Source organism: Dermacentor silvarum, chromosome 4, assembly GCF_013339745.2.
Source record: "Dermacentor silvarum isolate Dsil-2018 chromosome 4, BIME_Dsil_1.4, whole genome shotgun sequence".
Taxonomy (NCBI): Eukaryota; Metazoa; Arthropoda; class Arachnida; order Ixodida; family Ixodidae; genus Dermacentor; species Dermacentor silvarum.
The window spans coordinates 207,983,453-207,994,628 of record NC_051157.2 but is presented as its reverse complement, the minus strand read 5'-3'; positions in this window follow the sequence as shown (position 1 = coordinate 207,994,628).

The window sequence follows — 11,176 nt, the reverse complement described above, 5'->3', positions numbered from 1 at the left end:
TTCTAATAACTGTTGGTACTCCCACCATGGGTCTGTTTGCCACATTGCCAGCGTACAGTGATAACTGTTTGGTATTGCGGTTACTGGTAACATAGCGCGCCGAAGCATGGCCAAAAGTAGCACTGTTTTAATGCATAAGCAACTCATCGAGTCGATTGATATAAAACAACAATGATTTAAAATACCAGCCAAGATCTAAAAGTTTGATCATACAGTTGCACGAAGAACAAAAAATAAAACAGCATGAAAGAAAAATACTTGCTGTAAGTCACTGCGACACACTACCATCTTATCGGCTGTCAGTGGCCAGCGAACCGCCGTAAGCTGCCGTTTTCTACAAACACTGGCATGGTTGGAGTGCCAACAGGTGGCGAAAGAGCGCGCCCCCTTTCTCCTTTGTTTTTGACAGCACCATCCGCATATCGCTCTAACTCGGTTTTGAGGCTATTTGCCATGCGTTAACGTGTTCTCGTTCATATTGCTCACGATAGTACATCTCTTTCTGTGGTCCGAAGTAAAACAGACACGCTGACACTCTGTTTGTGTATTTTATTATTTCTCCAAACTTTAATTTGTCTACTGAAGCAGCAGATTACACAAATGGTAGATGTTGCCTTGAATAATTCTCGAAGTGTCACTATGAGTGACGTCACAGCATATACCTGTACTTAGGAGCACTTGCTGATATACGCCTTGGAGCACAGTGCCCACGACAAGGGCAAACGGCGTTTAGTTTGAAATTTCAGCTCTTTTTGTGGAACGTAGCAGTGTAATTCTTAGCAGGCAGGAGCGCACATTTTATGCACTGCACTTGTCAGCTCAAAATGGCCAGACCTGGTGAGGGACCCTTTAAGGCAGCCACACAAGAAGTTGGCAGCAGGGGAGTCTTTGAGGCCCACAGTTTCAGGCTCACAGGATTCTGACGTCGCACCTAGGCAGCAATCTTCAAATTGGTCAGTCCAGCAACCACTTCTGGCGGGCGTAGCATTTGAGTTGTGCTTGTCAGGGCTCGAGTGTGCGCTCATGTGCTCCAGTTTGGCCGTGCCGCTTGACCGATGGATAGAAGCCACATCCAACTTGCGCGCTCTGAAGTGCTGTCAATAGACACTGCTTTGTTGCACGAAGCAACGTCTGCCCAGGCATCTAACCAGAAGGGAGTGTTGTGCTGGGAAGCACATGTGTGGTCTGCCCTTAGGTCTTGCCTGCTTCGAAACTAGTTGAGTGTTCAAAACTAATGGAAATTAGCGAGACTCAACGGCTACGACACTGATAAGCATGTGGTCAAAGTATTAGTACGTGGGCGGCCGCAGCTGAGCGTGAGCAGAAGATAGTCAGTTTTTTCTAGAAATACGTAATTCTTATCAAAATTCGAAAGCAGGTTCTTGCTTACTTCAGCTTGTTTATTAAAGAGCTTCAATAAATATATAGTGTGACTGTAGGAAGAATCCGACAGATACACTCTTCTTGATTTGTGTTAGCTATCAGCCAATAGCAGATGGCACATGCAAGCTGGCAATTGCTTTGAAGCGGGTGAGGAGAAGGCTTTGAAAACACTGTTTGAGAACTGTGACTTCGCGCTCTTCTTGTGAGCTCCACACGCCGTGCACGACTGTAACATTTGGCTGAGATATTCACAGCAGCGTACGTAATCCGCGGACTGCGTTTCTTCACTAAGCTCAATAGGTGGTTGACGACTCCGTTAAGGGGGGAAGTGGGTTTTAGAAGAAAAATTTTTTTCCCTTTGACATATGGTGCTGAAAACTTTTGCAAATATGTAATGTTATGATGATGTGCTTATTTTGAATATGCAGTCCATTTTTGTTTATATCCTCTGGTTCCAGTTTTATGTGCGCTTCGTTTAAATAATTTTTGCAAAGATTTGCAAAATATCAACATAGATTTGCAAACATGTTGTGCTTCCAGCTTGAGCTCCAGTTAGGGCTCTTGGATTTCACCTTCGATATGTCCTCTTGTTCAGTTTAGAAATGTGAGAGGAGAAATGTGGAAACAACTTTTGCTAGAGTTCGCCAGTAAAGTTGTTGGATGACAAAGAAAGACATGGGCCGACCAAATAAAACTTTAAAAACAAGTTTTATTTGGTTAGCGTATGTATTTGTCATGTTTCATCCCGACCAGATGGGATTCCATTGAACTCTCGATTACTAAGTTGTTTGACTTCTAAACTTGTGTAGATCCTTTGCGAAATAAGGAATATAATGTGGGATATAACTACTGTTTTTTATTAAACATCATGTTAAAAATATAAGATGAATAGTTCTTTAAATAGGAATCTGGCAGTTTTTGTGTGCATCAGTGTTGTATCGAATAAGTTTACTTTTGTGTGTGTCTTCAAATGTTGGGCATTTTTTTCGCAGGTGGACATCGGTGTAGGGGTGATTGTAGATGAGGCCATCATACATGGTCTGCGCCGAAACTGCGCCGGGGCTCCTGCCAAATTCGCCAGAGGATTAATGCGGCATTTGTTCACAGCAGAGGAGCTGCGTGGCAAGTCACTATTTCGCCGAAAGTCAAATTCGCACCCTAGCGCACCACAGCGCGAGGCCTTGGATCCGGCAAAAGTGAATGCGATTATTGGTACGCCATTTTCTCACTTTACGGCTAGCACACAAGTGTATGTGTACAAGGTTACTTGCTTTATTTTTTTTATTTGGCACCATTTATATGCTTTTTATTATACAACTAGTTTCAAGCACTTTACTTTTCTAGTTTGACCTATAGAGCTTCTATGGAATGAACTTTAGAATTTTCATAATTCCTGAGCATAATTTTTTTTCGTTTATCACATGTCATGTTGCATAAGGATCCTTTTTAATTGTTATCTAAAATTTTTTTGTTCAGTAAAACTTCCTTTAGGATACACATTAATGTACTATTGGCCTAAAAAGGTTACGGACCAGGGCATCCGACAGAAAGCTGAATATCTCCTCGGCCTCGACACACAGCCTGGTATTCCCATTTCCAGCCTCTACTGGTATATGCGAACAACACTGCGATGTACAGTTTTACTGGCTACCTTTAAAGGCTGCTTGGACACTTAGCGTTTTCTGAGATCCCGTGGTCCGTAAACTTTCTTGGTCTATAGTACATACACTGATCCTAAATAGAAATTGGTAATTGTTTGTATAATTGCGACCGGGGGAGGGGGGGTTCCAGATAGGACAAATGGGCAGTTATCCAACATATTTTGCAAGAACAACCATAAAACAGTCTTATTTGTCCCTAGGCAATGGATACTTATATGCGTGGTTATCATGATTGCTCAACATGTCAAGCTCCACGTGAGAAATTGAATACTGGCATATTTAAGCATAGTGCATACCAACTATGGCCCCCCATCAGCGGATGGAACAATTTTTTTCTCCCACTGAACAATAGAAGCCAGTAGGTCATTCCTTTTGTCTCCCAAAAATGTGTTTGCTATGCATAGTGCGATGTCTATTCTAGTCTTAGTTCATAGGTGTTCCTACTTATGTTATAACTGGGAATGTGTTGTCAGTGCAAGATGGGATCAATGTGTGCCTGGGCTGCTGTCTTGGGGCCATGTTCAATGATCACTTTTGGAGGTACTTTTAAATCACTACTGGGAATGTGTTGTCAGTGCAAGATGGGATCAATGTTTGCCTGGGCTGCTGTCTTGGGGTCATGTTCAATAATCACTTTTGGAGATACTTTAAATCACTAGTAATGAAATGTTAGCACCAGGCGCATTGTCCCAGTGCTAGTGTCACAACATCTCTGGAAAGAGAAAGTATTCTCAGAAGTGGTTGTCTAAGAACTGCCCCTCTTCAATGCAGAGTGGGCAGGGAGGGGAAGTGTTCTGCCGATTTTTTGTTACAATTTGTTAATTGTAATTTTTCCCGAAATACTGAAATGAAACTTTGCATAGCGCTACACCTATGTACATATCAATATTTATTGCATGCTTGTGCCTGCTAATATATTGTGGCTAACTGTTTGTTACATCTTTTAAAAAAATAATTTCATTTGTATTTTGCAGGCTTCACAGTAGCAGAATATCAAGCAGACCCAATGAGGCTGAAAAGCAGCCTGTCATCACTGCTTTCCAGGGAACTGAAATAGCGGGCAACGCTACGGGATTGAACTTGCCACATGTGAGTAGCAGCCAACGCTACATACAGGTCAGGCTGATGGGGAGAACTGAAATGCTAAGGCAAACCTCATTATTTATTTATTTATTTATTTACTTACTAGTTTTGTCCATATCTATCATGAATACTTTACAGGCCTCCAGGAAGGAATTGGATAAAATAGTTCAGTATTTTTACATCAAAGTAAACATGTTATTCAGAAAGAGAAGAAAAACCATTAACACAGTGCAGTAGCACAATGAAACATTTTTTATTAGGCAGTTGCTTTTTATACAAATTCACAAAAATTGCAAAATTTCAAGAAACGAAGCTGTAATATTTACAACATTCAACTCTTCAATAAAATAATGTCACAGTATCGCCCTAAGGGCGAAGCAATAAATGCGATAGCAACACAGCAATGTGACACGAAGTAAGGTGAGCGGCTTTGGTAGCAATATGAATTGTAGTAAACATGAGCTGATTAAGTAAGCAGGTGTGCTGCGGCGTAAGTAGACCGACATGAAGAGAGACTCGATGACCACGAGAAGGCGCGTGTGAAATGGTGGTGTTGATGAGAAGCGCTTCCCGTGGGCAGCGCGTGCGAAGGGACACACCTGTAGCGCTGCACTGCCGATCCAGGCAGCATTGCATGTGTAGCGTGCGTTGGAAAATGTGGCCCGACTATTACTAACTGAATGAACAAGCGTGGTGTGAGCGTGCACAAGCAAACATAAATAGATCACACTGAATGACCGCAGACAACGACTGTCAAAACGCTGGCAGCAAGCGCATATACGTCGCAGCGGGCGAAGGTACGTGCGGTCTATCGCTTCAACGGAAACTGAGCGGCGAATGCACAGCCCATAGAGAAGGTTAGAGCCGTGTGGAGATAAGAGACAGTGCGGCCGGCGAGCGACGAGCGCGGTTGTTGGCAGAGTAGAAGTGCGCCCTCCCCACTCCCGCCGGCGCTGTCATCCCGCTTCCTTGCTTGCGCGTGGGAGATTGAGTGGGAAGTACCCCTTGCGCCCGGTTGCAAGATAGGCCTTTGGTGCCGGAGCGCAGCGTTGCCCCGCCTCCCATACCCCCACGCGCGACGGTCGCGTTTGCTTTCCGCCGTGCGTTCGCTCTCCGTGATAGCGCGCGTCCCCCGCACGCTACCGCTGGGGCATACGGCGCGCGGCGATGATGTTATCTATACAGAACCTCATGGCGACGCCGACGGCAGAAATCCAGTTTAAGTGTCCCTATAATTGCTATCGCAATAAAACAATGTCACAATTCTCTTACACCTAACATCATAACTAAAGTTGGCAAGATTTACTTATCACACACTGCGCTTAAGTACAATCACTAATTTGTAAGTAGGACTTGCAAAACCCTCATAATCATTGTAAAAATTTCACATAAGCTGTAAATTCATATATTAAATTTCTTCCTTTAGACATGCAGTCTGTAGAACTGCAATATTTGTTTTGGTGCAGAGTTGCGGATTAATAAACTTCGTGCTTTTTTTTAAACTGCCAGTTTTCAACAACTTTTACTTTCAAGCTATAAATAAAAATTCTTCTACCTACAGCCACTAGAATTTAACTTTCTCAAATGCTACAAATTTAATTCAAATGAGTTCTTTGGTTGTCTCAAAGGTATTTATGAATTTTACATGTATTCTACTAAGAAAATCTGAGATGGCCTCGAGCTTTAAGAGGAAACCTTTTGATGCAGCGCGATATGTAACATGGACACAAGAAGGCACAAGTAAAAAGACAACACACAGCGCTACTAGCAACAACCATGTTTATTCTCAATACCAGACTGCTTAAATACCACATGCATAGCAGACGTACATCACGTGTAAGTGCCGAGAAACAAGCGACAACCTGCCACAACAACCTGTCACCGCTTACGCAGGAAATCTAACTCCTTAGGAGACAGCGCTTTCGAAGGCTTGCTAATGCACAGTTCACCAAGTGTGTCGATAAGCTCTGCCTCAGCAATCAGCCGAGTTATCTCTTCTTTATATCGACCAACAATAATGGTCTTGTCAGATAAAACAAGGCAACCATGTGCCTGGGTATGGAGGGGAGAGACCCATTGGGCGGCAGCTTTTTTGTTTTGTGTTTGTTCTCTCTCAACAGCTCATGTACGCACCTACTGGTTTGACCGACGTATTGTTTCCGACAAGAGAAAGGAATGCGATACGCTACAAGTGCCTTGCACTCTACGATCTTCTTATTATGCCCTTTTGTGCACTTAGCCTTTTCTGTCCTAGAACATTTCTATGAAAAGTTTGTAATGCCTTGCAATCTACGAAAAGTTAATAGATTGCAAGGCATTTGTAGTGTATCGCATTCCTTTCTCTTGTCGGAAACAATATGTCGGTCAAACCAGTAGGTGCGTACATGAGCTGTTGAGAGAGCACAAACACAAAACAAAAAACTGCCGTCCAATGGTTTTCTCGCCCTCCATACCTAGGCACATGGTTGCCGTGCCTTATTTGAGAAGACCATTATTGTTGGTCGATATAAAGAAAAGGTCACCCGGCTGATTGTTGAGGCAGAGCTTATCGACGCACTTAGTGAATTGTGCATTAGCAAGCCTTCGAAAGTGCTGTCTCCTAAGGAGTTAAATTTCCTGCGAAAGCGGTGACAGGTTGTTGTGGCAGATTGTCATGGGTCATTAAATATGGTTTGATAGGGTGGATTCATTCACACATGTTTCTCAGCGCTCCCACATGATGTATGTAAGCTATGGCGCATGTAGCATTTAAGCGGTCTGGTTTTGGGAATAAAGTTTGTTGTTGCTAGTAGTGCTGTGTCTTTTGACTTGTGCCTTCTTGTGTCCATGTTACGTCTTGCGCTGCATCAAAAGGTTTTCTCATGATTCACCAACAAGCCCCCATCACTACCCTTGTCGAGCTTTAACTCTGATTTACAGAATTGTAGCTTTTTTGTGAGTTACAGTGTTAAACTGAATAGCTTTCTTTTTTTGCGATTGTCAACAATTTTTAATAAAAAGTGGTGGCTTAAGTGTAATGACTACAATTTTAACATTTTTTAAAGTCTTGTACAACAAACTTCATCAAATTCAGTCCCTTGGTTACCGATATCGACAATTTCACTGTTGAAATATATTAGGAGCTTCCGAGGTAAAGTTTTTTTTTAGGCATTGCATGTGTCAGTCTGGTTTGTATTTCACGCCCTCAATTTTCAGTATTGTGTCTGATGACAGTTTTTTTCTTACAACAAAATACAAGGTTTTTAAATTTTGTGCCCTTTCTACGCAGTCCACTATTTACTGCATTTTTACAAAGACTGCATAACCGTAATGTTATGCGGTGCACATTCATATGAATCTATTTTCGGGCTTTAGTATCCATCCATTTAATGTGCACTGCTGGAACAGCAGGTCCTTCTGCAGTTTTAATGTGAAGCTTTCTTGTCCTAGTCAAACCTGCTTTTGTCAGGTGTCAACTGCTCTAGTCAGCCACATATTTTTTTCATCATGTTTCGTACGTTCCCCGCAGGGGCGTCTGCGCAAGCAGGCGTTTGGTGTGTTGCGACACCACGGACCCGAGCACACGAGGGTTGGACCCTCCCGCGTGTAGCCGTGCGCGGCTTAGCCGTGTCTGGGGAAAGGAGGATCCTGGGGGTTGAGCCGATGCCGGGTGTTTGGACCTTTAAGGCCCCCCGGCGGAGGCAACACACCTCTTTGGCCTCTGCTTCACATAGACGGCACCCCCGGACTGACCCACCCGGGGGAAATCGGTGGTCGCCTTTTCCTGTCCCCCTCTCCGATCTTTTTCTTCTCTATTTTTTTGTCCTCACTGTCCTGTCACCTCTTCTCTTCAGTTACTTCCTCAATTTTCATAGGCGGCTTGGGTTAACCTTGTGTAGGTGCCCTCTCTTGGGTTTGTATATAAGGTTATAGCGGCAATGTACGGCTGGCGCCTGCAGCCTTACACGTTAAGTGCTGCAGCGTCCCCTTGTTGGACTCCGAGGTGGGTGGCTGCCATTGCTGCCGAACTACACCAAATTGCTATGGGAACACCCGCTTTTCCTAGGCTTCTTGATCGTCTCCCTCAGAAGAGGGGACGCACCGATGAGATTATAAACTTGTTCACCCGACCTAAAGACATTTTCCCACGATTTCAAGTAGTCCACAGTGAAAGAACCGAAAAACTAGCAAGAACCATATCCCCATTTGTAGTTGCAAAAAGCTTGACCAACACGCTAGGCCCTGGCTACAAGGTCACCAAAATGCCAAGTGGGGACCTTCTCCTTGAACTACGTGATAGAGAACAATACAATAGACTCGGCAAACTTGTTACCTTTGGTGATGTCCCAGTTACTGTTTCACCGCATCGGTCCATGAACACAGTACGGGGGGTAGTGTCAGAAGCAGACCTCATCGACTTATCTGAAACCGAATTGTTGGAAGGATGGAAGGAGCAGAATGTCACGAATGTGCAGCGCATTGTTATGAGACGGGACAACAAAGAAATTCCCACGAAACACCTGATACTTACCTTTGAATTAAGCGTCTTGCCACAAAGCATCGAAACCGGCTACACAAAAATAGCAGTAAGACCATATATCCCAAATCCTAGGCGATGCTACCAATGCCAAAGATTCGGCCATGGCTCGCAGAGCTGCCGTGGTCGACTCGCCTGTGCCAAGTGTGGAGCACAAGGCCGTGCTTCAGACAATTGCGAGGCTACACCTCGCTGCATAAATTGCGATGGTGATCATCCAGCCTACTCCCGGTCTTGTCCAAGCTGGAAAAAAGAGAAAGAAATTCTAACACTGAAAGTCCGTGAAAACATATCGTTCAGGGAAGCACGCAAAAGGTGCTCACCATTCCACACTACCACTTATGCTGATGCGGCGCGTCAAGGGGCAGCGTCGCAGCGGCTACTGCCACCTGCCCAGCCCGCGCGCAGCGAGCTGTCGCTTGTGGCTCCTGCCCCCAGGGTGGAAGGAGCTAAGTCCACTCCACCCAACCAGCAAACAAGTCCGGTTACCTCAGGGTTGCCGGCACCGTCACAGTCCTCGGTGGCAGCCTGCGCTACGCGTAGTAAACCCGCAGGCCCGCCAGCAGCTCCCACGGTGGGTGCAGTCAAGGCTGCCTCACCCTCACCGGCCACAGCTAGCGCTGGCAACAGCCGGCACAGCTCAGGCCCAAAGGCAGCCCCATCGACCTCCGGGCTGGTGGGCGCAAATGTCTCCTCCTTCGCGGCGAGACTTTCTCGCGAAACATCTCGCTCGCAAGAGCGCGTGTCCGGCGCCTCACAAGAGGCAATGGACACTACACCCATCCCGACGGCGCACCAAGCGCCTAAGGAGCGGCGAGGCTCCCTCGACCGCTTCAGAAAGGACAAATCTCGAGTTACGGGGCCTGGAAAGGGCTCTGTAATCTAAAGCAACATTTCCTTGTTTAGTACACACAGCACCAATTTACTTTCATTATGGATACACAAATCATTCAATGGAACGTCAGAGGCCTTCTTAGGAACCTCGACGATGTCCAAGAACTTATTTACCAACACAATCCAAAAGTGCTGTGTGTACAGGAAACGCACTTAAAATCGAAACATACAAATTTTCTCCGACAGTATGTTACGTTTCGTAAAGATCGCGATGATGCCATCGCATCATCAGGCGGTGTTGCCATTGTAATTCACAAAAGCATAGCATGTCAACGTTTGCAGCTACAAACGCCCCTTGAAGCAGTGGCAGTTCGACTTGTTCTTCTAAACAAGCTCATCACCATCTGCTCACTTTACATACCCCCCCATTACCACTTACATAAACACGAATTTCAGTCCCTTATAGATGAATCGCCAGAACCCTATCTTGTTCTTGGCGATTTCAATGCGCACAGTAGTCTGTGGGGCGACGCTCGTATCGATGCGCGAGGTCGTCTTGTTGAACAATTTCTTTTCTCCTCTGGCGCGTGTCTCCTGAACAAGAAGGAACCTACATTTTACTGTCTCGCAAACAGAACCTTTTCTTCTATTGATCTTAGCATAGATTCCCCGTCTCTATTATCTGAACTTAAATGGGAAGTTACCAAAAATCCGTACGGGAGCGATCACTTCCCAATACTACTGCGAACAACCAAAACTGAGCCGTCACCACAAGCTCCTCGATGGAAGATTGACACAGCCGATTGGGAGAAATTTCGAAATCTTACTAGTAGCATCTCCTGGGCCAACATGTCTTCGTTAGGAACTGATGCTGCTGTGGAATATTTTACTTCCTTCATAATTGATGCCGCTTCTAAATGCATATCCGAAATAAGTGGTGCGGCATGCAAACGCCGTGTCCCATGGTGGAACGACGAATGTAGGAACGTTCGTAGAAAACAGAACAAAGCGTGGGGGTTGCTACGCAATTCTCCTACTGCAGAGAATCTTATCAATTTTAAGAAGGTAAAGTCCCAAGGCAGGAGAACGCGCCGACAGGCCAGAAGAGAGAGCTGGCAGAAGTTTTTATCAAGTATACACTCGTATACAGATGAGGCCAAAGTCTGGAACAGGGTTAACAAGGTGAGAGGACGACAAACATATTCACTCCCTTTGGTAAACACACAGGGCGACAGCTTGGAAGACCAAGCAAACCACCTGGGTGCACACTTTGAACATGTGTCCAGTTCATTGCACTATTCCCCAGAATTTACAAAACAAAAAGCAGCAATAGAAAAACAAAAACTAGACCGAAAGAGCACCGGGAACGAGCCTTATAACTTGCCTTTCTCTTTAGCAGAGCTTCAGGCATCACTCGCCTGTTGCAACCAATCTGCCCCAGGCCCTGACCGCATATTATATGAAATGTTGAAGAACCTGCCCTCTGAAACGAAGAAAACCCTTCTCTGTCTGTATAACTCTATATGGATCTCCGGCGAGCTCCCCTCTGCCTGGAGAGAGGCCATAGTGATCCCTATCCTGAAGCAGGGGAAGGATCCATCGTCTGTATCGAGTTATCGGCCGATAGCGCTAACAAGCTGTCTCTGCAAAGTCTTCGAAAAAATGATAAACCGTCGCCTATTACATTTCCTTGAATCAA